The 26,674-nt window shown below is 41.6% G+C and overlaps 1 protein-coding gene across 4 annotated transcripts in view; it reads right to left on the reverse strand.

Moving 5' to 3' along the window:
• KCNJ16 (potassium inwardly rectifying channel subfamily J member 16) overlaps positions 1-25,607 on the reverse strand; it is a 35,355-nt gene extending 9,748 nt beyond the window's left edge. The window contains exons 1-4 of one of the 4 annotated variants that reach the window (XM_054846777.1): positions 25,488-25,607; positions 25,337-25,406; positions 24,834-24,989; positions 12,241-12,346 (exon numbers count right to left, since the gene is read on the reverse strand). The gene's annotated coding sequence lies outside the window, so the exon portion shown is untranslated. The remainder of the gene's footprint in view (positions 1-12,240; positions 12,347-24,833; positions 24,990-25,336; positions 25,407-25,487) is intronic. The other 3 variants (XM_054846778.1, XM_054846780.1, XM_054846779.1) reach the window with 3 other exon arrangements.
• Between the last annotated feature and the right edge of the window lie 1,067 nt (positions 25,608-26,674).

Raw genomic sequence — 26,674 nt, forward strand, 5'->3', positions numbered from 1 at the left:
CAAGTTCGTAACACACAGTTCTGCGAGCATCACCTTACAGGTAACACCTTTCCTCTCCATCATTTTGTGTATTTAGGTCTTCCAACAGCAGAAGAGAAGGTTGCAAATACAGCAATAAAACTTTGAGTAGGCTAAGCTCAGAGCTGGAGAAAAAGGATACTTCTTAGAATTCCTATTCAATACAAGACCTAAAGTATCAATAGAAAGCGTTTGTTTATTAAACATTTTTAGAGATAGACATAAATAGCACACAGCAGCAGACCTTTGCACAGATTTTAAAGACAGGCAATAGTGCTGTAATCTACACTGGAACAACTCGCAGTAACAGATATATTGACATTTAATTCATCTAAGTGAAACCAGATCTCCTTAAAACAAAACCAAAAAAGCAAAAAAAAAAAAAAAGGAAAGAAGCTTGGCCCCTTAAGTTTGAGAAGATGGACTCCGAATGCTGCTCTTTGATGAAGGCTAGCTACCAGTTTCAGAGCCACAGGACAGGTTAAAAGTGAGCCAGCCCCCTGCTTACCACTCAGAGCAATTCCTAAAATCTGTAGAAAGCTGAAAATGTCTATTTTAATTTATTCGCACTGTATGCACTGCATGGTTTTAGCCAGGAACAAGCAGTGGAAATACTGAAATATCATGAGAAATGGAAAGTGCTGGCAACTTGAAACTCCTGATTTCGGGCCTCACTGCCATTCTTTGTCTCAGACAATTTGGCAGGGGTGAAACCTAAAACTGTTGACTCTCAGGACTTTCTTCCTCATTTTAACCCTCAGCTCTCAGCAGCTCCTGTACCGCGGCGACCGGACACAGCGTGCACTCGCGGCAGGATGCCCCATCAGCCCCACTCAGTGCAGGGGTGGGTAGGTACATGTGGCATCCAGGCTGGGGGCAGTGCTGAGCAGCCCCAGTGCACCGGCAGCAGCGCTGGGGCTGAGCCGGGTTGGCCCAGGGCTGCCTTCACGAGCCAAGTCCCCGACCACAGCGCGGAAGCAAAGCAGCACCTGAGCTCACCTCAGAGGTGATGCTGCTGTGCGTCCAGTGCAGCCCACGCCGGCAGTGGAGCAGCTGGATCCACACAGGGCCACTGTCATCTCGTCCTGCCTGAAAATCCCTCCTCCTGGTTCTCCTCCCATCAGCTATGAGCCACTTGGATTTTGGTATTGAGCTGATGGGAGCAAAGAGTCTCCATGTCTGGTCAAGCCCCTGCAGCCTCAGTTCTTAAAAATGTATAGCTGGTACATATCCTAGACCTGAAAATCTACCAGATACAGAACAGCTGAAAAGGTATACTTTACATCCAGTCTTCTTCCTTCGGAAATCAGTAGTGAACCTATTTCTTACTTCAGCAGGCAGAATCCCCTGGGCTTTAATGCGTGTTAGCTGTGAGGCAATCGAATACAAGTGTTAGTGCTAATTATGATTTCCTCCTCCCTCCTCCCCTGACACCCAGAGTGAAGGTTAATTTCAATAGTTCTGCAGATGTGTGCAGTGGGATTTCTCCGCATGTTGAACCTTACGGATTACGTTCAGCCTACGGAGGCACAGAAAAATTCTTCGAGGAACTTTTCCACCCGATCTTGTTGGCAGGGAACAGTAGAACAGTTTGTTGCAGCTCTTAATAGACATGATGTAATATAATAATGTATTCAACAAAAGGTATGTGGCAGGTTATGAACAATGATAGAATCAGATTAGATAATGCTGACCACTTTCGTTTAACGGAGCCAACACCCTCGGCTCTGTTATTTGCCACAATTCAGTACTGTTATATCTCTTGTCAAAACACAACAAGTTATTAATAATGTAGGATTTTGGGGGCGGGCAAGAGCTGAAATTCTAAAAGGGTTCTTCCAGTCTCAGGGGCCGTTTCCTTTACGTCACATTGTGCAGTTCTGCTTCCTGAGGCAGAAAGCGTACTCCTTTTTTTCCTGTTTTCTGGAGTACATTGTAAACCAAATATCCAGGGAAGGGCACTGCGACATAAGAACGCAGAGTCGCTGTCTTTCCAGTTGTGCCTTTGGTCCAAATATGTCTCTAGGATAAGAAAGGTAAGGAGATGCAGGGCTGTACTTGTGGCACTACAGTCAGCTCCTGCAGTCCTCGGTACTTCGGTGCTCCCCGTCCTGCAGCTCTCTGTGTGTGCACACATCGCAAAAACAACTGAGAGAAGAAAAGGTTACGTGGCTTTAACCAAAGGGTTATGTGAAGATCACAGAATCCCTTATATTGCCTGTGCAAGTTTTAATCCTGCCAATTCAAAAGGCTGCAGCTTTGACAATGGAAAGCCTTGTGCTGGTGTCCATGGAGTTTGGATCAGATGCCTTGCTATTGTATTTCATATAAGGAACAGAATAAAACAGAATCCCAAGTTAACAGCATGAGTGAGTTCTGTTCAACAGATGAGAGAAGTAAAATGTGAGCAGGATGCTGAGGATCTTTGATTCTTTTTTTTAATTCTATTTATTTACTTATTTATTTTTAGTTTTTCCAGCCTTAGTAGACAGTTCCCTAAGATGTAGCTTGACACCAGTTATTAACTTCTCAGGGCTACCCGGGGCAGACAGGAACATTTGCAAGTTTCTACTGATCTCAACTTCGAGCTACTGACCTCAGCAGGATTTCCACTATAATACCCAGAAGCTGTCTCATCCCAACTAATAAAATATCTCAAATGCCAATTAAATCACCAAAGCTTTTACATTTTCAAAACTAAAGTAAGGTCCAACAGTGAAAATACCATTTTAAAGTACTTCTTTAAGAAATGAAAGGGAAAAGGAAAAAAAATCAAAATGAAACATGAAAATAAAATTAATCACATCCACTATCATCTAATCTTTCAGGAAACATCACAAAAACCCCTTCTATCTCAAGCTTTCCAGACTGATTCCCAAATCAAAAAGGTTGAGATAAGTATTAGCTAAGGATCAAGTCAAACAATGTATCAGTGCTTTTTTTTTTTTTTTTTTTTGTAGGAAAAGCACATATGCAGTCAGGTAAAACCAGGCAATCAAATACTATGCTTCAAGAAGTCAATTTATTTAGGGTCCAGAATGACTATTTGCTTTTCTGAGCAGCCTGTATGACTCTCCTGTCATTTGTGAATATGGATACAGCAGAATCCACCTCTGATATGCCTACACATGATTTTGTCTCGGGTCTGGTAGGGGATATCATGCGGCTCCTATGACGAGCTGCTCAGCCAAGGCCCATAGTCCTTCCTACATGGCATCCCAAGTTCCTGGTACTGCATCCAAACCAAAACACACTTCCACATTTGTCAGGCTATATATGTCAGCACTTTTTAAAAGCCTGTGAAATATATTAAATGGTTTCAGAAATCAGAGGCCTGATCCAAATCCTACTGAAGTCGGCAAAGGGGTTGTCTTTGATTTCTTGTTTTGGATCCGATCTAGCTGTTGGGTTTCTTAGTATCACCACAGGCAGTATCCATTGTTGCTCTTCAGAATTGGCTTGGCTTGCTGGAATTACAGCAATACTTTCTAAGGAACAAGGGCTTTTTTAAATCTTCATTTTCTTTGGTTCACAGACTTTGGCAGAATGTTGACTTTCCATATTGTTACTTAACTCCACTGAGGTCTATAGGAAATTTGGGAATGGGATGCTTCTTTCAGAGATGACTTTCAAAACCTTGTAGAGCAGATGGCTGAACCTCTGGGTATATATCCTCATGAGCCTCTGTCTCAGCATGGCTGCATGTCATCTGGAAAGGCAGGTTACTCTGAAACTCAGTAGTTGTTTTTTCAGAGCTTACACTCAGCATGGTGTTGGCCACTCTTGTTTTCAACTGTCATTCTCTTTCCCAGTTCAGCAGTCTAATTTACAGTATGTTAGTGTTTTGCAAGTCAGATAATTAAAATAATGTTGAAGTGGAAAATCACGTGTGTGTGTGTGTTTGGACCATATATTTAAGAATTTTTACCTCAGTGTGTGGGCTGCATAACTTCCTTTTCAGTGTCTTGAAGCTGTTCAACAGCTTATTCCAGATCATCTGAGTGAGTTTCTGGACACAGCAATTAGTATTTTAAGAAATATGAAGATAGGCAGAATCTCCTCTTAAACCTTGCCTCTCCTTCCCCACCTTTAAAACATCATTAGAGAAGTTACTCATTCCTCTAAAGGTGGGAACATTCATCCCGAATCAGAGCTGAGTTTCATTTAAGACCGTGTCCACTCTTTAGTGGTGGTCCAAATCAAATATTTAAGGGGGCAAAATGTATTCATCATTTATCACTCCATACAGAAATTTCTCCTCTCCACGCCATCCAAACCCATGTGTAGCTGACACATTTAGTGCTTAATTCTTAAGATCCTTTTCAATACTTGCACCAATACTAACTGTGACACCCTGATGAGTCATTACCCACATCAATATTCCATTCTTTTGGATTAATCTATCACCTCTGTATCAGCATTTCTCAGATCTTTTTCATGTCTTCTCACTGTTCTGCTTCTTAGAGTTGTCTTTTGGGCATATTCTGAGTTCTCAAAGGTTGTTGGGTGAATATAGCTTTTTTTCTTGCTGTGCTCTCGCTTTCCACACTCTGCATGTGGCATTCATTGCAACAGACACTGGAAATGGCTTTCACAATCTGCCTCACACAGTTTAAAAAGATACTTTGCATGATGTTGAAAACCTTAAATCTTGACCTTGTTTTATCCTTTGATTTGTGTCGACTACTACTACTATTTCTCATGTAATTTCCTAAATGTTTTCCTCTTTATTTTTTTACCCACATTTCAACCACTAAATGTCAAACCTGCCCTTGCCAAACTGGGTTGTCAGTAAATCCCAACGACTTCTTCCATGGGCTCCCCAAGGAATGGACCCTTCCAGGTAAGCAATCATTTTCTTCAGCTCCTGAAGGAATCCCAGGCCAGGCATGTGGGAAAAGGACAGTCTAAGAACTAAGGCATTGGGTTTAACTCTAAGAAAAACATTCATGCATATGTTTAACTATAAGCACACAATAAGAATGAACATAAGCCTGCTTCAAATCTTCCTGAGATTGGAGCCAGAGAGGTAAAATACTTGTTGAAGGCTTTACAATGAACCACTGGAGGAATGTAACAAACTGGTTTCTCGGTCCCATCATAATGAATTTATTAAAACAGCAAATCTCTCAGCTGTCTCAGGGAAAGTTAATACATTATTTTTTGTTCAAAACATCAAAATGTTTCAAAAAATGGCAGTGATTATTAAAAAAAAAAAAGTTGCCTTTAATAAAAAAAGTTAATTTAGGGGGTTTTTTAACTAGGATTTTTGTCTTCCAGTGATTTCCATAGGGGCTGACAATGCCTCCCTGACTGCCCAAGATCTGTGCCTCCATGGTTGCCCTTTGTGTGGAAGATTTTCACTCAGCAGCACTACTGACTGAATGAGCTACTTATGGGAGGTTCAGCTCATTTCAAGATGTTTGTCATGAACCTGTTCAGTCAGCCATGTTTTTCCTGTTTTACTTCTCAAAGGCAAACACTGTGAACAAGCGAGCAGATCTTATCAAGATGCTGTTAACAAAAATATATCAAATAAAAATCTGTTATATTACAAATGTCAACACTCACAAAAAAAGATATCTAAATCACAGTAGAGCTGATTTTATTGCCAAAGCAATTCCCAAAGGTTGTTTTGAGAAACAACTTTTCTGGTTTTCCTCATAGGTGCTATGGACCTCTGAAACAAATGTCTCTCTTGTTTATTACACATTAACTTTACAGGGTGCTGGCATCAGAGACAGCAGCACGCCTAAATAGAATTTCACTCTCTGGTTTGAAATTTGCTTTCACTGTCCCCCAATCCACTCCAAATTAGTTGGGAGTTAGAAAAATGATTGGTCAACAAAATTAAATTCAGAAGTGATATACCCAGCCTAAGTGGGAGATGTTTTATCCTCTATTTTCCCTGCATCATTTTAACTCCTGTTTTCACTGAGTAAAACTGAGTAAAAGCATCACCTTCTCCTGCCACAAAGCCAGAGTCACTGAAAACTCACACAAATCCGTAGGTGATTAGTTAAACCTCAAATCACTCTCAAGGCCTGACAAGCTCCGAATCACATGAGCTCGGATTGGTGGCATTCTTCCTCAGGAACATTTTGTATAGTGCTAAGCTGTATTCACTTCACACCAAAAAGGTCTTCAGGGAATGAAGTCTGTGAAAAACATAAAGTGGTGTTTCCCACAGAAAAAGCATGCCACACCACTTGGGTGTCGTACTGCAATGCTGATTATGCTCAGGAGAGAAAGTACAGATTAAGGAGACTAAAAAGTAGCCTAAAAGGTTCTGGAAGGAAGCCAGAAGTACTGTAACAAAGGGAAAGCAATCTGAAAACAATAATGTCACAAAACATCCCGCGGAAAGAAGCAAGGATGAATCTCCAGTCCATATGAATGCTAGATAGATGAAGTTATCTCCCAGCTACTGCCAGCACAAACATCATTTACAAAGCTTGACAGCTGCATAGCAATTAGGAGAGGAGCTTGTGTTTACTTGTGTTTAAAGGCAGAAGCGGCGAGTGGGTTCCAACAACATTATGACGCGTGTTGATAATTATTATGTTATGCCATTGATTTGGTCTTCGAGTGTTTTTCAAATCAGGACTTGAGATCTCTTTGTTCTCCTGTGTAAAACTCAGCTTTGAGGTCATTCTTCGCCTTACACACCCTTGGCTGTTTATGAACATCCTCACAAAACTCAAAGCCCATTTCCCATCGAGGAAGACAAGAAACAGGTTGTGTCATTGTCTGGCTCAATTGTTCTTCATAACTACAGAATAATTGCAAAGAGAGGAATACTTACTAGCTTCAGGTCTTATTGTTGTAAAAGCCTCATATCAACAATGAAAGGATATGCATAGTACCAGGCATATGATTGAGGGGAATCTGCTTTTCATATTAAAGAAAAATGAATGAGAATGACATCCATCTATCTGAAAGGAAAATTGGTAGAAGGTTCAATCGGGTACCCACCTACAATGAACATTAAGGGCCATTTCTGCTATCTTGTCAGCAAGATAGATGGCTCGAGACACCTACGTGTGACAGAGGTCCCCTACTGACATCCCGAAGGATGCCAAGCCAAGCCTTTTAGGTTTTTGGCTTCAGGGTAGAGGGGCAGACTTTGGGACCCTAACCTGACATTTCCTTAAAGCTGCAGACAACATATTTCCCTATCCTGATCTCATGCATTGTTGCTCCTAACTGTGGCTGCATTTTATTAGTTTAGACAGCACTCTGGGATCTTTCAGAATAAAAGGATTGTTATAGCAGAAGTTGGAAAAATGTCAGCAGGAGGGATGAAATATTGCCCCATGCCCTTGCCATACTGAACAGGGAATCTTTTCTTCCAGTGTTGGTTTAGGACTTAATCCTGCAAGGTCTTGTCTGTCAGCAAACACAATCAGGTTTAAGAGCATGAATAACCATCCTAGAAATCACTGGGAACTATTTTGTTAGTGTAAAATTAAGCAAGTGCGGAAGTTCTCCAATAGCCTTGGACCAGAGTACTCAGCACCCTGCAGAAATGAGCCTTTAGTTCTTAGAACCATTTATTGTGTCCAGAACAGCCATTCATTAGGGCTCTGTGCAGAGAGGTTGAATTTCACTCACTTGGAAGATATTCTTTCTAACCCCCTGAGACACACAGACTCTTTGGTTGATTTGGAAAACAAAATGATTAATGGCATTTTACAAGTTTTTCCACTAAACAGATTTCATTTGAAGTCTGTCATAAGCTAAAGAATTTGCAGGAATGGTGTCAATCTGATGACATAGTGGCAATAAATCCTATTGTACTGGATTACGTTTTTACCCATTAAAATGCTTTGACCTATTGTCATCCAAGTAGAACCACATTCCACTGGCTGTTCAAAAGGTTCTGATTTCACTCTCGATTGTTACCAGGGCAACTGCACCTCAATCCAAAACTCTGCTGCACCAATCATTTAACTCGATTCAGACAGACTCATGTAGATAAAGCGAAGCACAAATTATTTATTCCCATTGAAAAAGTCTAAATCAAATCTTTCTGAGACCTGAATTACAGAAACTTATAGAAGTTGTTTGAGGGTTACTTGGGGTTTTTTTGCATGAGGCACCAATTGCCTCATTTCTTTGGGGAACAGCTAGCTGTGGCGACAAAATGCCATGAAAACATTAATATTCTTAGTTTATCCAAAGCAAGAGTGCACTAGCAATCTCACCACAGGCCACTCCTGGAAAGAGTTCTCACTCAGTTTTGGAAAACTAAAAGGATTTTCATTAATAGTCAAACAGCTGGTTAAGGCTTGTGAGTGAAAATAGAAATGTTTGAATTTCCCCATTGAGATTTCTGGTGGAAAGTAGACTGTGTTCTATGGCATCTACTTTTATATGTATTAAGTGAATATCATCTCAGTTCATATTTGTCTTAATTTGAGCTATCTTTGAGTGGGATAATGCCAATTAGAAAATGTGCATGTTCTCCATAGCTGCTAAGGATCAGCATTTCTTGGACAGCAAAATAGGCCATCTGGCCATGTCAGAAATCAGGTCAGTAGAGTTTCTTCAGGTCTGATCACTGCCAGGATGCAAGTTTGCAAAGAAACAACGAGGTGATGCTAGTACTGCAACACAGAATCAATGTCCTGACATTGATGTACACAAAATTAGGTGCCAATTTGAAAACAGTTTGAGAGAGAAGATTTTAAGAAGAACTGGAGATCCTTTGTGTTCAAAGTTGCCTCAGGAATGGAGATGCCTTTAGTTCTTTTACATGGAAAATTTCCAGCTAGTTTTACTCTTTTATCCAGATGACTCTTCATTTCACACCGCCTTGTGAATCCCTGTCTTGGTTTTCCTTTGGGGTGCAGGAAACATTGTCTGAAAAATGGTTATTCACTGAAATTGCCTCTATTCAGTTTGTTTCCCAGACTGTTGATTTTTATCAAATGTCAGTTCTTAGAACTTCTCAGGCTAGTATTGACCTACTATCCTCTACCATGTTGACAGCAAAGAGAAACCAAAAATTCAATGCTTCCTCAGCTGAATCTTTCCACAGGAAATTAAGGGCTGAAACACTCTCTACTCTTCCAATTCTCCAATCCAGCGTGTCACCACAAATAACATTTGAGCAGTTGAAGCATATTCTCCCCTGTCTGCACTCTCAAAACACAAATTTAACTGCTTTAAAAAGAGGAACCAGTGCTACTATCATGACTGCAAACTACAAAAAATGAACAGTTCCTTGTGAAAAGCAGCACAGTGGCTTCTTTGGTTACAGCATTGCTTCCTGCCAGACAGGACGGACAACTAGTCTGCTTTTACAATAGGAGATGAAAAGATGAAGAATCAAATCAAGCTCTTATCCCAATTGAAAAAGCAAACAGAAAAGAAATCTGAGGTTGGTTTTGTTTGTTCGGCTTGTTTGTATTCATCATCTGCCATTTTAATTGCACAATAGGTTACTGAAAATGGATGTTCTGTTACCAAACATTCGCACCAAAAGCTCATGGTGAGAATATTGGGCAAGAAAGGTACTCATAAAATAAAGAAGGGCATGGCATCAGCCAATCTAGAGAATCTTAGTCACGCTGGAGAATACTGAGTGAGGTCAATTAGCAGTGTCCCGTGAAAAGGCAGAAACTTTCTCAGTATGAAGAGTTTTCCAACTGATCTTTCCAAGAACTATTCAGAACCCCTTCTGGCACAAGGATTTCTCAGATTTCAACTTTTTTGTCTGGTAACACTTCCTTTACAAAAGTTTATTTCTTTAGAAACAGTTTCCTGAACAAACGACCAATATATCAGTCCCTGCACTTTCTGCCTCCAGAACAACAGATACAGAAATCTTGGTAAGAACCTGACTTGTATTTCTGACATTTCTTTGCTTCTGTTGCAGTGCTGAGCTGTTACAGCTGCACTAACCAAGCCCATCTACAATATGGATTGCCTGGAAGTTGCCTGAATTTAGCAAGTTTGCAGCTGGTTAACTCTGATTGATCAACTGACATTTGCTAAGCAGTGCTAAATCATTTATCAACATGTACTATAATCTTGTGTTTGACAGTACATAGATCAATTGTCTGATCTCTAGGGAGCTTGGCTGACTTAGTAGCACCAATCTTGTTACATCAATACATTCACACCCTTTCAAAAGCAGTAATGAAACAAGTCCACTAGAATGTTTGCCCCCATTTCAAAAATGCATGTCAGCGTTCTAGAATGTGTCATGTAGATGCCCCAAGCCTTCTTTGCATTGCTTTAAATCACGTAAACAAAAGGAAACGAGAGAAGAGAAGAGAAGAGAAGAGAAGAGAAGAGAAGAGAAGAGAAGAGAAAGCAAAAAGATGCAAAAGTGCTCTAAGGCTAGTTAGTAAAGTCTTTGCAGATCATGAAAGCTAAAGAATTTTCTTCCTTTCCTTCTTTCAGTGACTAATTTATATTACTGTAACAAGCAGTAGGGATGTTTATCCCCACCAAAACTGAAGCATTCGCTTCCTCTTCTCCATCTCATATGGTGTCTTGAAAAGGCACTTCCCTCTCCATTCTGGTTCTGGCAGGAAAACTTATAATAATACTATTAAAAACACCATCTATAAAAGAATTTCTTTTGTGTATTAAAAGCTCATAGTCTCAGTCTGTATCACCATCCCCACAGGGAATGAGTCAGGGGTAATAAGAAACACCAGCTCAAAGTTCCCAGGAGACCATACTGCCAGGAGAAAGGAAAGTGATGTAACGCAAGGACATTGCAAGTTTTTTCATAGTAATGGTCATATGGACAGAACACCTCACAGACCACCCCCCTCTAATCTAGATCACCTTTGTCTTCTTCCCATAACTCTGTTGTGGCCACTGCCATGGGAGGAGATCTTCAATCCAAAAATACGGCACAGGCGCAAGTATCTGAGGATGTTTAATAACAAGGAAGATGCAGTAGCCAGTATAATGTAATCAAACCCCTGGCAAGGGCACTGCAACCCATGCAGAGAGCAACACGACGATTGTATTGTCTTTCTCTGCCATCTTTCAACTTGTTCTGTCTCTTGGGTTAGTACGACTAGACAGGCTACCTTCAGCAGGCACACCTTGGCAGCAGGATTGAAAACCCTAAATATACAGCAAGGAAAGGAAATCCTGTCCACCAGTTTGCCTCCTATGTGACCTCCCCAGCACCTCAACCTACTTAGAAAGATATTACAGAGTTTTCTGTACAGTTTAAAATGTTTGTTCAGGATTTAGAAATATAGAAATAGGGGTAACTCTAAGGTGGATGAACATAATTCTTCCTTTCTTATCTTTTTTTGCAGATTTTCATGGCATACTAGGGGTCAGAATCTCTCGGCAAACTCCTTGCGCATATACATTTGTGCACAAGCACACATTCACACAAGTCCTCACGCACAGACACTCAGATCTAACAAAATTGTGTCCATTCTTGTATTCCAGGCCTTCACTACTAGGCTCCCTCTACTACAATCCATCCAACAAGCTAGTTGCCCAGACCAGACTCATAAGGCAAGCTCTGGGGCAGAATGATTCTTCTGACTCACACTCATTTCAGCCAACATTTCTCACAGTCTGTAACCTTCAATTTCCTCTGGTATGAGCTGAAAGTGCCTCTGCTGGTCTGCCCTCCTAACTCAAGAATTCATGCGGGCAGTTTTGCTGCACCTTAGCTTTGTTCCTCCTCTGGTAATGACAAGTTGGATAAACCCCACCAGAAATGGACAGACAGGAATGGAGGAATGGAGGAACTGCCAAACTGGATCAGACCCACAGTCTGTCTGGTCTCGTATCCTGTCTCCACCAGTGGCTAACACCAAATGCTCCAGGAGAAGGTGTAAGAGCCCTGCAACAGGCAGCTTTGGAAGCATTTCCCTCCTCTAACAAGTTCTTATCCTGATCTTCAGTAATTAGAGGCTGGCTTCAGCCCTGAAATTACACAGCTTAATATCTTTCCCAAACATGTATTCATACAGGCACGAAAGCTCTGCCTCTTTTTAATATTCAAATGAACACAAACTCTCCTTCTGAATTTCAGAGAGAGAAACTGTGTTTCCAAACAACAACTAACAAGCTGCCAGGTTACAATGCAAAACACACTTCCAGTTGAACAAGATTTATTCCCATACAGGTTGTTTAGTTAGTTTAAAACTCTCTAAGGTAACAGAATTTCTGTTTACATGTACAGACACAGAGACAAGCGTAATTAAGGAAATGAGAAATGGGCTTTACCTTAATGTCTGCTGAGATCTGAAAGAATCTCTGCTTCACTCCCTCCTTTCTTTTTCTCTGTCTCTCTCCCTCTCTCTTGCATGGCTGGACTGACAGGTTGGCAGAGCTGAGAACGACAGGTTGGGTTTGTTTTTTTAGGCACAACTCCTCCCCCTCTCAAAGAGAGAAAAAAAATGCAAGACTGTTTGGGAAAAGTTCACAGAAAATCCCATCCTTTCAGCACACTAGAACTGACGAGAAATACGTTACATTTGGGAGCCCAGCAGTTTTCTGATTTTTTTTCCTCAAAAAGGCTCAAGGTCTACTTTGCAATAAGTATGAAGCAACCAGAGGATTTACACCAGGAACTAATTTGACCCCAAACTTCTCCCATTTCTCTGATAACTGATCCAACAGATAATTATAGCCTCTTTAAGGCAGCCTTGACAAGAGGATTTTTGTAAAAGTGGAAAAGGCTTTTTGCATGCAGCACAAATATCCTTGGGCCTTGGATTTTATCCTTGCATCCCACCACCACTATGTATAATAAAAGCCACCAGTGGATGTCTAAAGTCCTCGTTTTTCCCCCAGAACCCTCTGCTGCTGCTAACCTGCCTGCACGCGCAGCAGAGAGCAGGTTCTACTCCATCCTCTGACCTGGTTGCATAGAGACCAGCTGGCCTTTTGTCACTGTCACCTGAAATGTGATAGCAATCCCAGAAAGCTGGGAGAGATCTTTAGCAGGCCACACTTACCACACAAATGTAAAAAGAGGCATAAGCAGTACAGAGCGATGCTGTCAGCTGTGTGCTTCCACAGCCCCTTCCAGGTGTTCGGGCTCACCTAGACAAAACACATTCCTGGAAACTCCTGCTACTACAAAGTTTTTGAACTCAGCCCATTAGAGAGTATTACACAGAAGATGCAGACAGCGATCCTACCCTGAGCCCATCAACAGGGCCTTCAGCTTAGGGCTGTGTCAAATGAGCTCAGCCTGCCCCTACTCCTGTGCACCGCTGCTGCTTGTGCCTGTGCCCACGGGGCTTTGCTACGGGAACCCACGGGCAGAAATTTTTGTTAATGAACGCTAAGAAAGAGGAGCCAAGAGGTTGGTGGCTGGTGATGAAACAACGATTACACTTCCTTCCACTTTCCTGCAATCTGTCAAAGGAATTGAGAGGCAAGTTTCTTTTGTGCTCTGATACTTTTCCTAAGATGGCAGTTTGGGCATAAATCTGCAATTTCTGTGGCCAGTTCTCTGCAGAGTAGCTGTCTCTTCCTTACCGCTGTTTCAAGCAAACGTAGTAGACTAATGACAGTCATCTGCATAAATTTGCATGACGGACTCCTTGAATAGAATCCTTATCTCCTCCAAGTCAGATCTGCAGCTGGTTTATAACAATGAAGTTTCACAGACTTCATTTACCTGCGTCACTATGGCTGGCATTACAGTATTCAGTATGCTGATTAAGCAGCAGCTCCACAAAGCCGTAAGTATTCCAAAACTTTTGGGAAAAAAACCCAGCCTGTTTTGTTTTACATTATAGTCAACTAGATTAGAGGTGAATTCAATGGGTATCAAATAAAGTAAGTGTGACATCAGATACAACAATGCCCAGTTCCACCTCTTGCTAACTAAGCTGCTTCAGTTTCCCCTGTACCAGGGGAGGACCATGTCCGTCTGCTCCAAGACCAACTTCCATTCCTCCCCAGCCTCCTGCATTTTCTGTCTCTGCTATCAGGCAACTGTTCTCAATCGTGTTCAGCTCCCTACTGTGGATTTTCAGGGAGATAACACAAATGATCAGAAATCTTTCCTGCCAGTGGAACAAGTTAACTGAATCCAGACAAAACTGGCTAAGGCCAGCACCAAAGTTCAGTGATAATGAATCATGGCTGAATGCACCAGTGCCTGCTGAGTGCCTCTATGAAGTGAGAAACTGTTCTTAAGGTTACAGCATGGTAACGGTCTTCATGTTTCTGCCTTAATTTCTAATACAGGTGGGATGGGGATAAGAATGTATTAGCATTAAGTGTGTGCCAGTCTCAGCATTACAGTACCAAAGGTAGATTAACTAGCAGAGAGATGCAGCTGTAGCTTGCTTTGGCACTGATATATAACAGTCTTCTCTGTCCTCCTTCCTCAGCATTATGAGGCTGGAGATCCAGGTCCTTCTAAAGATCTGCAACTTGCAGAATCCTTATGAGGCAGGGTAGATCCAAAGGGGTTTATTCTCTCTACTGACCCCTGTTACCTGCCCCAACACCAGGAACTAAAACATGCCCAGTACAGCACTCCTGCCTTACTCCTGGCATATTGAGCCCCCATGGACTCCCAGAGGAGGAGAGCAGCTGAGCAGCATTGCAACAAGGGAGAATGTGCCAATCTCCAGCTATAGCTTCCTGCTCAGTCCCAGTCCAACCCTGTGATGCAAGCCTGGAGCCTGCCATGTGTGTGTGTGGCTAGGCTCTGTCCACCCCAGGAGCTAAGGGTCCATACAAGCCAAGAGCTGGCCCATAGTTCTTAGCAAACAGAGTTGCTATAAGAGCTTAAAATCAGTCAATAAATGATGCACTTCAATTAAGTACTACAGTGAGGCCAGATTTCTTGTTTTTCCTGTTTAACTAGCAAGTTTCAAGACAGTCTAATAATGAACCCTCAGAGCACAGCTTATTACAGCATCAGAAAGGTTGCAAAATTGCATACAACTTGGGTTTATTATCTTCAATTAGTTACACTCCCTTTAAAAAAAAAAAAAAAAGAGCATGTGTCCTAAGGTAGGAACTTAATCCAAAATGTCTTAATGCCAATGACAAGATTCCCATGGCTTTCAATCGACTGCAGATCAATACAACTAATGTAATAAATCTGGGATTTTCACATATTGCTACTGATGTTAGGCTACTGTTTCCCACTGATTTGCAATTGGATTCTGTATGTCCTGCTCCCCTCTCCTGCTTTGAAAACATCTGCCTCAATGCATACAGTCTTTTGCCTTTGTAAGTTTCTTGGGCAGGTATAGCTCAGCAGACACCAATACCACAGGAGCCATTGATGTATTGCAAAGCGAGAAAGGGAAAAAAAACCCCTTGCATTTCAATTCCCAGCTTTTAGCCTTTGGGAGTGTGGATCACTCAAGCAACCTTGCAGTGGTCGCTGATCTGCATCGATCACCCCAAACCCCAGCAACAATGTGCATAATCCAGGCTGTCTTTTTTGAACTGGCTGAGTCTGTTGCTCTAAATTTCCACCCATTCAAAATTCAAACTCTCTTTTTACTACCTATAAACCGCAGGTGCTTAAAGTTTAATAGGGAGGTGAGAAGCCCCCTGCAGAGAAGAGCAGCAAATGGGACAAGGTATGCTATCTGCAGTGCTTGCAGATTGGTGGTCCCATGAAAATCAACACAAAAGTTCGTGTTAACTCAGAGGGCAGAGATAAGCCATGTGGATGTCACAGACCCTCTGGCACCTCTGAGAGGACATTCTGGCTGTTGGGAGCTACAGAAGGGCTCTAGCCCTTTTACATGTGCTGTTGCACAGGGAGAATATTTCAGTCTGGGGACTGAATAATTCACCAAGAAATCAGCTGGCCAGTGTGGAAATAATTTTAAATGAACTGAGCCCTTAGGTATTACATTAACTGGATCTCTAGGGAAGGATGTGGATTATTGCAGCTGAATAGAGCCCTTATTTATCAGATGGAAAAGGTTAATGTCATTTCCTTTCCTTTCCTCCATGGTTTTTCTTACCACATCACCATTTATGGATAGCATGAGGTGCAGACAGTGTAAGAACATGTGCTTGATTGTTTAAATGACCAGAGCTGTTACTTTAATGGGGGGAGGGGGGTAAGAAATTAAGATTTCTTCTGGTTTCCTGGGGGGAATTACAGGGCTAGGAAACATAAAACACTGAAGAAAGGAAATGGGCTTGTGGAGCACCTGGTCTTTGATTTGACATCCAAGAGTACCTAACTGAATGAGGGAATTTTTGCATTCTCATCTACTGTGTGTGCATAATAAGAACCAGGATCAAACTAATCTAATATCCTTATTTCATACTTTATAAAGAAAGAGTGCATTAAGAAAGGTCATTTTTTTTTACTCCTTAATGAAGTTTGAATACAGTTAAATTAAGTTCTACTAATAAAGAGTCTATGCTTTTTCTAATTTGCCTCTGGAGTCTCAATAGCTGTTCACCTAAAGATAAATATCAGAGGAGTTCAGCTATCTATTATATGCTTTACTAATGATGTCAACAAGGCAATTCTAATACCAGCTATGGAGACAATTTCCATGGCAATAAGACTGAGAGCAGTGAAAGCCTAGATTAAGAGAAGAAAACTCGTTTTGTGGTAGAAGACTCAAGAGACCTAAGTTTATTTTCCTGTCTCTACCGCAGTATATCCTGAGGTAAGCCACTTAGGGATATCCTCCTAGTTAGTAACCAAGATGGACCTAAATCTCACTGTCTGTTGTCAAAGTTCAAGAGAAAAATGATCACTTCTGACCACTTAGGAATTCAAGGATGCCAGGCTCTGGCTCCCTGTATGAGTCAATGGAGAAAGAAAAGTATGGCATTTGTGTTAGACTCCTGAGTACAGCCCGCCCTTCTTCTCAGTGTCTAGAGCTATTCAGATCACTCAACATAGGCGTCATGCATGTTTCTCCTTGCCATGCCACAAATAATAGATGGCATGAATTCCTCACCAACCTCTTGCTTCCAGAGCCATCAGTAGAACTTAACTCCATGCTATGCCCCACAAGAAGACATCTGAATACAGCTGTCGGTCTCTCTTGACCACACAGAACTACAAGATGTGAAATGACCTCCTAGCTTCGAGGTTCAGCTGCTTCCCTCACCCTGAATCCAACTCCACGTTGGAGCAAAACTCAGGCACGCACCTTCCCTCTCTCCACATCCCACTATCCGTGGAAAGAAATCCAGACTGAAGGGATGATGAGGTTCAGGACCTCTGTGTATTTGCTGGATGATTCTGAGGTAACTCTCTGCCCCAGCTTCCCAGTAGCATTACCTTACCCTGCAGAGGTGTCTTGAGGACAAAAAATGAATATTTGAGGGCACTGCAACGGGGATAGCTAATTCCAGCTCTGAATGAAATGAGGAGAAAGATGCCCATTGACTTATATGGGATTTAGAATGAGCTCTTATTCACTTTACATTAGCCACCAAACAGCCATTTGAGGATAGCAGTGAATAACTATTAATACTTGTGCAGCTAAACAATCAGCATCTAAGTTAAAATGGAGTAAATTAATGTATGTATCTAAGGCAACCACAATGTGACTACTGAGTTGGCTTCATGAAGTGAGTATTTGCAGAATATGAAAAGAAGCACATGTAAAAGCTGAGTGCATCTGTTCTGATTTTTTTCTTGCCCATAAAGGATCAGCTTTCCTGGACAACCAAGCAGCAAGATATTACAGCAAATAGTCTTTCACATAAAGCCAACCTTGACTTTGCTATAATTGCTATGTAAATATAATCCCCCTCATCAATTAAATGCTACTTTCCTGAGCTGGAACACTATACATGTTCATTGAGATGGAATCCCTGTCAATTCAGTTTGCTAACTCAGTATTCATGTGCATTAACCTTGGAAAAGAGAATGTGATTGCTTGAATAAATTCAGCCACTACCTCCTGCATCCCTGTATCAGTTGACACGCATCAGTCTGACTGTAATATGGGTTCAGAAATATGTTACCATGGAAATCCTAAATATTCAGTTCTTGGCAGGGGAATTCAAATGGGATACCTGATAAATAGAAATAGCCCAGTCCTTGCCAACTGTATAGCTAACCTCTTGGTCTTAAGATGTTACTGAGAATCAGGAAGTCATTTTTTTCTAAAGTACCTGAAGAAGAAAAAGTCTTAATTTTCACTAACATTTGTACTTGAGTGAGGAAATCTCTCCCAGAACTTCCCATTTCATAAGTACAGTCTCTCCAGTGGGGTTACATTATGTTTGAGCTGTCTGGATCCAGCCTGTTCCACAGGCCAGAGGGTAATTGTTAATGGTCTCTGACCGCTTAGGTATTGCTACTCAGCAGTAGCCCTTGCACTCAGGATGACCTATGCTTTCCGTCCCTGTACAACACCCACATGGGGCCAGCCAGTGTCTGACCCCTTGTTTTATGGTTATTGTTCTGTGTGACTGAACATCCTTAATAATTCAGCACGGTTCTATAGCTTTGCTGTTTCCTAAGTATAGTTGCAAACTTTACAACCCAAAATACAACCCATAAATAGATTTCCCTCTCGGGCAGAATCCAGCAGCTGTTTAACAACATACAACATCCCCCTGCAGCAGTTTAGCACAAGAAATAATGTGTGTCATACCTAATTAAGCTGTAGGCAATTCAGGCTGGAGACCAATTCTTTGCTCTGTGTTGGTAAAGCAGCACAACAGACCATTACTGGGGGCATTAAGTACTACTGTAATATTTAAAATCTCAGTAATTGTTACCGGGGAGGAGAAATTAAGTTCCACAGAGCATAATAGACATTGTCCATAGACATTGAGGTGCTGGAGCCTGTCCAAAGAAGAGCAACGAAGCTGGTGAAGGGTCTGGAGTACAAGTCTTATGAGGAGTGGCTGAGCAAACTGGGGTTGTTTAGTCTGGAGAAAAGGAGGCTGAGGGGAGACCTTATCGCTCTCTACAACTGCCTCAAAGGATGTTGTAGCCAGGTGGGGGTTGGTCTCTCTTCCCAAGTAACAAGTGATGGGACGAGAGGAAATGGCCTCAAGTTGTGCCAGAGGAGGCTTCAATTGGGTATTAGGAAAAAATTCTTCACTGAAAGCATTGTCAAGCATTGGAACAGGCTGCCCGGGGAAGTGGTTGAGTCACCATCCCTGGAGGTATTTAAAAGGCATGTAGATGTGGCACTTAGGGACATTGTTTAGCAGTGGACTTGGCAGTGTTAGGTTTACAGTTGGACTCCATGATCTTAAAGGTCTTTTCCAACCTAAATGATTCTATGAGTCTATGATTCTATAGTAAAGCAAGCACTGGGGCAGGAACACTCTTTTGAACAACTTTTCTTCCAGAAAGTGCTGCAGAAGCGCTTTGACACCGCCTCCCTTTTTCTTCCCATTTGCAAAACGACTCGAAAACATCAGGAGCGGTCCCGAGAGCGAAGGGAGCGTCCCGGCCGGCGAGCAAGCGGGGCGGCGGCGCAGAGGGCGGCGGGCGGGGGCCGGGGCCGGGGGTGGGCGCTATCCCTTCAGCACCACGGCCGGCGGCGGAACCGAGCACCGGCACCTCGCGGGGGTGGGTCTCCCTCCAGCCGGGAACAGCGCAGCCTTGAGTGGGATGGATGAGAAAGTACCGACAAGGACACTCAGCAAGCTTCCCGGTCTCCTTGACGGTATTAGTTACCGGCTTTAAAACTCTGCCCGTTCCAGCCGTGATCTCAAACCTTCAACCTGAGAGCACTTCCTGAAGCTGGGATCTGCCGTACGCTGCCCGCTCATACTGAGTGGGATTATCTCATTCTTCTGCGGTGGAGAGGAAAGAAAAGAAGAAAATGCCTTTCTCTCGTTTTAGGTTTCATATGATTTTGTACTGGAAAACAAATTAACCTAAGAGGATTTTCTGAACTTGAGCTAGGAACAAAAGACAAGGTGAAAGTGTCTGAATTTTGAAAATGTGCCAAAGTCCCAAACTAGCAAATTCTTTTTCTGAATGTTGTCTTACCTTTCATCAGCACTGAAAGAATATAGAGAAAATGTGCTTTATTTCTCTTTTGAGTTCACAAAAAAGATTACCCAAAACCTATTTTCAGTAAAATACTGATTGTCTTCTCAAAAAATGTTTCTGTACATAGAATTATGCCAGAAGAAAACTAAGCAACCGTGCAATCTGTGGACCTGATCTGGCAATTTAGATAAAACTATCATTTGCGTTAATGAAGGCTAGAACTTCTTTTGCCTAAGACACACATCTCTGCCATTCTCCTGAACATTAGTAATTTCATTTTTGGCTGAGATTGTTTCATACTCCACTATTGCAAAATATTCTTCCTACCAACTAAATAAACTTAGTTCATTGCATGCTTGTTCGTTGCTTCAAGCTGGATCCGGAGGGAGGAAACAGTTGTCTTTAGAACTGAGCAAATACCTGGGAATCTAACAGTCTCCTATGACTCAAAAAATATTTGGTACGCTTATTTTCAGGCCAGAATTTTTCCATCAAAGACAGAGAATTTTAAGTTTCTGTTCAAAATCAGGACCTCCATAGTACCCCAGTTTTCTGTGTTATATATTTAAAACATATTCATAGCTGGCCAGAAGAAACATTGAAAAGAAATGCTTCTGCTTCTGTTGAGAGAGGAAATTTCTAAACACTGGTGGAAAAGTTTACTTAAAGGACTGGATTTCTCTTCCTCCAATAGAGTTTGTCATTTACATTTGGCAACTTTCATGCCTTTGTGCTGAACAAACCAAAGAATTGTGCAGAGCACATTAATAATAATAATAATAATAATAATAATAATAATATCTGCATCAAGAAGGGCTGTGAAACAGGAGTAGGAAAATATTCTCGTCAGACAAACGGCTCTCACATCATGTACATATACAAGCTAAACATTTCAGATATAACCAGCCAATCTTCCTGTACATTACAAAGTATAATTTTGAAGCTCTACAATGTACAATACTGCAGAGCATGGACTGCACCAGTGTTGTACATTCTGTAAATTGCAGCAGCTTTCAAAAGTGTGTGAAATAATCTTATCTGCAGTCACTGGTTTGTATGTTATTTATTTTGTGTTTTGAAATAGAAGAATAATGTAATGCTTTGTTGGCTTAGTGGTGGAAATTTATTTGGGTTATCGAATGAAGTATCATAAAAGTCTAAGGTGCCCTCACTGAAAGCTTGCTCCTTGTGTGAACCAGCAACACACTATCTTCTTGAGCAAGTGTTATCAATCACAGTCTGTGTGCTTGGTTCCAATGCCTATAAAAAGTAAACAGATACAGTTCAGATTGCAGAATCTACCTGTCCTTTCCCAGCATTTATTACTTTTCCTGCTTTCCACTGCCCCAGAGTTTTCTTAGGTGCTTCATCCTTTGACTCAAATGAGGAAAGCTACTATATGACTTCTTAAAAAATGTTTTTGCAAAGCTCAGAGATGCTATGCAGCTCTGACAGCACAGCAAGAACTGAATTGCCAGCAGAGGGGGAGAGTTAGAGAGAGCTTGTGATTTGATCTAATATCCACTGAAGTCAGTGGAAGTATTCTCACTGACCGTGTCAATAAAAAGAAGGAAAAACCTTCCACTAGAGATGTTTGTGTGGTATTTTCTCCAATTCATGTTTTCTAGGTCCTATCCATAACACCAGTTTTCCTTGCTGTTTATAGTAAAGAGTGTTCATCACTTTTCCTGTGCAATAAAAAAAGCTCTGGAAAATGCAAGGCCACATATGGTCTCACAAATAATGATTAAGATGAAAAAAAAGTCCTCCTTGACCAGAATGAAAAGGCACTGAGCAGCTTTAAGCAGAAAATGCCGTATGCCAACCCCTCATGCCCCTAATAAATCTGCATTTGATCGTGCGCTGTAAGTCCTTAAGCACATTGTAGAAATGGGGCAAATCCTCTTTTGGAATTTACTGACTTAAAAAAATGAAAAGCAACATAATTCCATTTATTTTAACATCATTAGATTCTGAAAAAAAAAAAAAAAACAAACCCTGATCGTTTCATGGGATAGTGTTATTGTTATTTCTATGATTACTGGTGCATTTTAACACTTGAGTCTGCATGTTGCTGCTAGCCAATTGAGTCTTTTGCTGTGGAGTTCTACAGGAGATTAGAAGTATGTCAAGAGCTGGAGTGAGGCACAAAAAGTAGTTACTGCTTTGTACTTTTTTCCCAAGAAAGTCTAATCTATTTTTGTCAGAATAATGCCACTGAGCGTGGATGGGGCAATGGTGCTGGAGAAGGCTGCTTTTCTGCTTTCTGTTTGTCTCTGAAGCACGATAAGGTGGTATCCTATCCTTTAGTATCTCCAGAAAGTTTTTGAAACTGGTTCCTAGCATTGCACTAAAAAAAAGCCCCAACAAAACAACCAACCAAAAAACCAAACAATACAAAACCCCAAACTAAAAACCAATCAACCAATGAACCAAAACCCCCACAGAGCTCAAAGTTTGGGCTGAGATCCTTGCTGCTGGCTCTGTCACACCAGCACAGCCAAAAGTTAACTCAGGCACAAGGAGCTTATCCGCTTTTAATACAGGCAATATAGAATTTAGCCACTTCTCATTTCCCACCCTCTCCTCTGGAACAGCCCTCAAGTAAGTTGCTTATCCACTTTTTTCTTTAACCACTTCAGTTCTGAAACTGAGCCGAGGCAGCTCTATTGGCCTAAGCAATTAGCTGGGAGAAAGCAATGAAGATCTCCCCCGGTTCCTTCTGATACGTGTTTGCTTTCACCAGCAGGCATAGCGTCCTTTAAGTCCCACGAGAATTCCAGTTCTCACTGGTCCATTGGGTCCTTGGCTCTTTGTCAAGCCCTTCATCTTCAAAGCACTCCAACCCCTTTTGATGCCAGCGTCTTTATTTGCATTTCGTAGCACCCAGAAAGCTAGGCAAATACGTTTAAAGTCCAACATATGCTTTGTAGAATTGCCAGATTGGAAAAAAAAAAATTGCTCAGGAAATGGAGAAATCCATGGACCCTTAACAAACATTAAACTCCTGACAAAAAAAGAAGGCAAATTCATCCTCTGCTGACCTAGGTCACCTTTGAACAGACACAAGGTTCTTTATCAACTTGCCAATTCTCCCATTCTTTTAGAGAACAGGTTTGTGTTTTGTTGTGTTTTCTTTGCTTGTTTATCTCTTAATCTTTGAGTAAATTGCAAAATCCGAATTCAGCCATTGTAGGAAGAGGTTCAAAGTTTCACCACTGACTTCCCATTTACTTCATAACCAAGGTGTCAGTCTATTGAAATTCATGCAACTCATTTACTTTTTCTGTCTTATGATTCAGATTTTCGTAGTCACTTGGGTCTGTATTCTTATATCCTTCCAATACATACTAATTTATTCCACCAATACTCTCATTCATTTCACTATTCAGTGGGAGTAAAGTGACAGAATCTAGCTATATGTGATGGATGTTTTGGAAATATCTGTTAGCCACATTATCATCCCTGCATCATCCCTTGCTTATGATGCCAATGATCTTTAGGGCTAAATAAACAGCTGGATCTGATCAAAACACAGAATAACTGAGTCTTTTTCCTAATCTAATAGGCTTACAAGAATCAGAGACGTGTGAACTACTTCCCAACATCTATTTATAGTTTTTTTTCAGGAACTATGACGATGGTGTATCTTCACAGCGCTCAGTGATCACGCCACTTTCACATTTCACCATGTGCCTGCAAACCTTTTGTCATAGATTCCTAAGTATTTACAGGCCAAATACTTTGATTGCCAATGTAGCTCAAAGATAATGTAAAGGAACTGTTTCATTCTGGGGCAGCACATACCACATTGCAAATGCTGCTGTAATATAAATCAAAATGTGAACAGTGTAGCTGCAGCGCCTTTAGAAATGTCCTCTCCAGCAACACTCAATAGTTTTGGACACGCTCTTCCTCACAAGGCAGCACACACAGTACAGAGAGGAGAATGCACCTGGGTCTTCTTAAAGAATGTATTGGGGCTGAGACATTGTCTACTTAGATGGAGATCACACCTGACTTACAGGATACTTACAGCAGCCTTCCATTCCCTAAAGGGGCTCCAGGAAAGCTGGACAGGGACTGTTGACAAGGGCAAGGAGTGACAGGACAAGGGGGAATGCCCTGAAGCTGCAGGAGGGGAGATGGAGATGAGATATTAGGAAGAAATCCTTCCCTGTGAGGGTGCTGAGGCCCTGGCACAGGGTGCCCAGAGAAGCTGTGGCTGCCCCTGGCTCCCTGGCAGGGTTCAAGGCCAGGTTGGATGGGGCTTTGGGCAGCCTGGGCTGGTGGAGGGTGTCCCTGCCCATGGCAGGGGTGGGACTGGATGGGCTGTGAGGTCCCTTCCAACCCAAACCAGTCTGGGATTCTATGACTCTACCATTTACTTGTGGAGTAAAATGGTATTCTGAGCAGCTGGAAACAGGAAAAATTTGGTTCTTTTACTGAAGTTTGTAAAACTCATTTCTCTTAAAAAGTTATTGTTTCTAAAAATGTGTAATATTTATTTAATATGTAATTATACAACACAATGGGCAGCTACTTTTTGAATGTCTTTAAGTACTTGTTTTAACTTCCACTCTTACCTTCACCAAGATTTCCTTTGATGCATTGCTTTGGCTAAATTTCAATTATATCATTTTCCATGTAAATTTATGTCACATCATATAAAAAAAAAGATTTGAGCAAGTGAATCCTTCTCTCTGCAAACCAGTTTTGAGCCACCACACAGCATATAGATATATTTAACATTATTTTAAAACAAGTATTCACACCATATTGACATAGCAACCAGAACAATTGTGGAACAAGTGTCCTGGTCATTTCTGTCCTGTGCTGATAGATGCCCACCCCACCAAGCAGCTTTCTCCTAGAATTCACAGCTTACCTAAGAGAAGAAAAAAATCAAACGTGCAGGATGAATGCAAAACAAATGGTACAGCTGGTTTGTGGGAGCTTAGTGGAAGGACTGATGTAAATTCAGATCTTCATAGTGCAGTCATGCCTCTCCACAGGCACAGAAGAAGAGGCAGACCTTTTCAGACTTCAGCAGTACATAAAACAATTAGGAGGAAAACAATAGTTACAGAGATAAGGCTAATGGTGTGAAGAAAAAAGCAGTGGAAAGCGGTACGTGTGTACCAGCGAGTACATGAATGTCTGAACAAATTCACCGTGCATACTCTTATACTCTGTAAATAGATACTTTTTCAGTTTGTGTCAAATTAGGATGAAATTAGCTGGATGTATCTAGTGACTTAGTTAAAAAAGACACAATTAAACAATGCTTGCTATTGACAGGTTGTTCTGCCCTAACAGAAATGCAGAACACAGATATGTGCAACTGCTTTCCCATGTATAGGTATGGAAACAATATGAAAAGTACTTTACCTTTGCTCATGCCTCCATGAGGAAGTTATTTCAAGGGTCCTTTGTTTCTTGTGTGCCAGCAGCTGTGCAACTGTAAAGAAAAACAAGGGTTGGGTTAATAATAAAGAAAGGTACAAGCCATAGACTCCAAAGACTCAAGTTAAACATTTACCCCGGCTTGTTCCTGTGAGCAAACTCAGAGGGTCTGCTTTGCTAACTGCTGGCATCTTGAGAAAGAGGTGACAGCCAATCTGCTGCTTGCCCTGCTGCTTCCCTGTCCGCAGCTCAGACACACACAGCAGAAAGCTGAAGTCACCTCTGCACATCTAGGCTAGGATTTAAAAAGCAAGAAGCAGGAAATTCTCCCATGTAAGAAAAGCCCTTCACAATTCAAATGGTACTTCAAATATTTACACATGGGATTAGATTTGGAATTATCCACTGATATACAACTTTAGAATAAACAGCTTCAAGTATTTATTCAGATTTTTTTCTACAGAAAGTCTTTTGTTTCTATATTAGCATGAGACTAAGGTAAAGACTTCCAGTCTACACAAGAAGTGCAATTTCCTTTTCTACCAGAGTCACAGAGCAGGCAGCATTATGTGTCAGCTCCTGCAAGGCAGACACCTGGAAAAAGGCGAGGGTGGAGTGCAGCCTTCGTCCCTACTCAGAAGCTCTGCTGCTTCGGGACCTTTCTGAAAGCGTACTAGCTACTGCTTTTCACTTCTCACAGCATTACGTTCAGGCTGTTCATTTAGGCACCTGAAGATGTATTTAGGCCATCTGAGTATCTAGGTATGGTTCTGACATGCAAGGTCAGGAGCAGACCTGAATGCAATCCCCGCACAGAGACCCTGTCCATTTCTGAACGTTATATATGAAATGAACCTGTAACAAAGCCAAACCATCAGCAAACCTTGAGGACTAAACAGAGGAGTGAGTTGGTGCAAGGTGGTATGAGGTTTCTCCATCTCACACAGCCAGCCATCAACGGGAGTCAGTTATGCTAACTCACATTAATCTTGGTTTTGCTGAATCAATCTCACCCTATCTCGTGTTTGGATACAAGAAGGCAGACTCATTTCTTCTAATGACAGCTCTGTTCTCCAGAACTGTACTCCAGTAGCTGAGGTACTAGGCTATGACTCAGGAGAGATGCATATAATTCCTAGCTCAACTGCTAAGCAGTTACAACTTAGGGCAAAATGCCTTTTGTCTGTCTGGTCTATTTAGACTACGGGCTCTTTGAGGTAAGACCAGTCTCTGACTGGGTATTTGTACAGCACCTAATACAATGGAAATCCAGTCTCAGTTTGGTAGTTCTGTAATACAAATTAATAACAATAACTAGACTTG

The sequence above is a fragment of the Grus americana genome, chromosome 18 (assembly GCF_028858705.1).
Source record: "Grus americana isolate bGruAme1 chromosome 18, bGruAme1.mat, whole genome shotgun sequence".
In the NCBI taxonomy this organism is placed as follows: domain Eukaryota; kingdom Metazoa; phylum Chordata; class Aves; order Gruiformes; family Gruidae; genus Grus; species Grus americana.